This window comes from Alosa pseudoharengus, unplaced genomic scaffold, assembly GCF_046254945.1.
Source record: "Alosa pseudoharengus isolate Yale_2024_CS ecotype anadromous, Long Island Sound unplaced genomic scaffold, YU_APseudo_1.1 YU_APseudo_1.1_scf_6, whole genome shotgun sequence".
NCBI classification, from domain to species: domain Eukaryota; kingdom Metazoa; phylum Chordata; class Actinopteri; order Clupeiformes; family Clupeidae; genus Alosa; species Alosa pseudoharengus.
The window spans coordinates 4,740,372-4,743,109 of record NW_027468848.1 but is presented as its reverse complement, the minus strand read 5'-3'; the positions used below and the strand labels follow the sequence as shown (position 1 = coordinate 4,743,109).

The 2,738-nt window shown below is 40.4% G+C and overlaps 1 protein-coding gene across 1 annotated transcript in view; it reads right to left on the bottom strand.

The window, feature by feature from the left end:
* Positions 1-1,631: 1,631 nt before the first annotated feature.
* LOC143106443 (ral guanine nucleotide dissociation stimulator-like) overlaps positions 1,632-2,738 on the bottom strand; it is a gene marked incomplete in the record, with an annotated part of 26,910 nt that continues 25,803 nt past the window's right edge. Inside the window, 1 exon segment of the mRNA XM_076270714.1 lies at positions 1,632-2,738. This exon segment is cut by the window's right edge and continues 1,821 nt beyond it.

Below are 2,738 nucleotides of genomic sequence, written 5' to 3'. Positions count from 1 at the left end.
ATCTGAGTGCACCATGCAGCCCTAGGGCCTCTCTGAGCATGAATATGAATAGAGTGTTCAGACACTGCTCTAGTAATGACCAGTGCGTCTCCGCAAAAGGGCCATCCCTCCAGGTCCATGACCCGTAAAATGTCCGTATCACGGACTGTCCATGATGCGCTCGGCTTTCTTGAAAGTCGTTGGAGAATTCACTGCAGGCTCCCTTACCGCTACATGTTTACATCCTGTTCCAGAGAGGCTTTTCTGGGAGAGTATCTATGTTCTCAGGGTTCTGTGTTTCTAGAGTCCCTTTAATCCCAGCATCCTGTGTTCCCCGTATCCTGTGTTCTCAGTATCCTGTGTTCTCAGGGTTCTGTGTTCTCAGTATCCTGTGTTCCCTGTACCCTCCAGTTGTTTTGGGTCAGAATTGACCTGTTTCAGGTTTGAATATTTCATAAATATTATCTGGATTTTTAACTGAGCAAGGCTTCAAAACAGCTACATATAAATACAACAGAGTGAATTACGCAAATTCACATTTTTTTCAGGTTCCCGTTATATGCAACTGAAACTTAGGATGCTGGGTTTGCAGAACCTTTTGTTCCCATTCTGTGTCATGTAAATCTGGTGAACACAGGACCTTAGGAACAAAGAATTCTGGGCACATAGGAAAGAGCCCTGTTTTCCCATGCAGTTCAAGGGAAGTGGACATTTCCCACTCTGTTTGTTAATTCTTTAATTTGCAGCTAATGAATATTAATTTATGTGAAATCGCAACCCTCTGAAGTCGGGTGTTCTCAGGGGAAGATACAGAGTTCTGTTTCTGTCGGTTCCCTCTCATGATTCAGGAACGCTTCTCTCACCCTCTGATCATTAACTCTGGATGGGAATCGCTGAACATGGAGAAATAGCGCCACCTGTTTGTCATTCGCTGCATTTTTCAGAACTATCAATCTAATCTGGCTAAAAAATATTAAACTAAAAGGGCTCTCTCAACACACCAGTCAGGTCTAATGAGAGTGGTGATGGCGATATAATGAAATACTCCTCAGGTCTCATACCCTAGGAGAATCGGCTCAGGTCTCACACAGAGAACTGGCTCAGGTCTCACACATTAAGTGACTGACTTTGTTATTTAAAGAAGCACAATAGATCCCTGTACATGCTTGTATATCAATACAAATCTGTAATATAGTCCCTAATGTCCTTCCCCTGTTGCCTGAGAATGTATCTGTGCTGGTAAACAGAGTTGGCAGAAACGCTGATTAGGGTCACCATGCGCCTGGGTCACATCAAAGACAGAAGAGCCAGCACATAGAACACATGGGGCATATAGAACACATAGAACACAGGACACATAGAACACATAGGACACAGGACACATAGAACACAGGACACATAGAACACACAGAACACAGGACACATAGAACACAGGACACATAGAACACACAGAACACAGGACACATAGAACACAGGACACATAGAACACAGGACACATAGAACACAGGACACATAGAACACATAGAACACAGGACCCATAGAACACAGGACACATAGAACACACAGAACACAGGACACATAGAACACATGGGACACATAGAACACACAGAACAGATAGAACACATGGGACACATTCATGAGGAAAACCCTTTTTTATTTCATTTAATTTTTTTTACAAATGTAGTGTTTTATTCTGCATACAAATGTGCATATATTAATTCTAATTACAATGGGAAAAAATACATTCTGTACAAGGCGGTATCAATATATACACATTAATAAATAATGACAAGGCACAACATTGCTTATACAAGGAAAGGGATGGAAGATAATTACATGTTGTCATGGATGTGGCATTAAATATTAAATGACTTCCACAAAGCATTAATGGTGGGATCAATTTGGTCATGATGTGAAATTTGAAACAATGTATTCCAGAGACAGCGTGTAAAACTACAACTCAATGGCTACCAAATATGACCAAATCTCAATATGAACTCAATATTGATGTTTCTGTTTTAAATCAAGAACACAAGGCAAAATGTGTTTCTTGTTATGTAAACATAGTGTTTCCTTAACCTGTGGGTAATAGACATGTAAACCAGGGGAACTGTTGGTGTAAACTTTATCAGTAAAAAAACATCCCGAATACCAGGAATACTGAATATCAGAGCAACAGTCAAACAAAGGCCATACATCCACATTCCTGATCTCATACTGTATGAACTAATGTTTTCCATACATCCACCTTCCTGATCTCATATGAACTAATGTTTTTCATACATCCACCTTCCAAATCTCATATGAACTAATGTTTTTCATACATCCACCTTCCTGATCTCATATGAACTAATGTTTTTCATACATCCACCTTCCTGATCTCATATGAACTAATGTTTTTCATACATCCACCTTCCTTATCTCATATGAACTAATGTTTTTCCTACATCTAACATGTGTGGTCTTTGGCTTTCGTGGAGAAACTGGTCTCGTAGGGGCATGGTTTAGCCTGCCATCCGATCTAGTAACACTTGCTGGTAAAAGCTTATGTGGGAATCTATCACCGAAGTGAGAACATGTAAGAGTGGTCAGCTATGACCTCAACATACGGGCACTGAGAGAGTAAGAGCTCACCTGAGCATGCAGGGGTCATGTCAAAAGTTTTAACTGTCATAATTATCAACAGTGATAACTGCCAAATTATTTATGCAATTTCACACAGAAAGCGCCAGAGGATAGTAAACAAGCAGACGAAACAT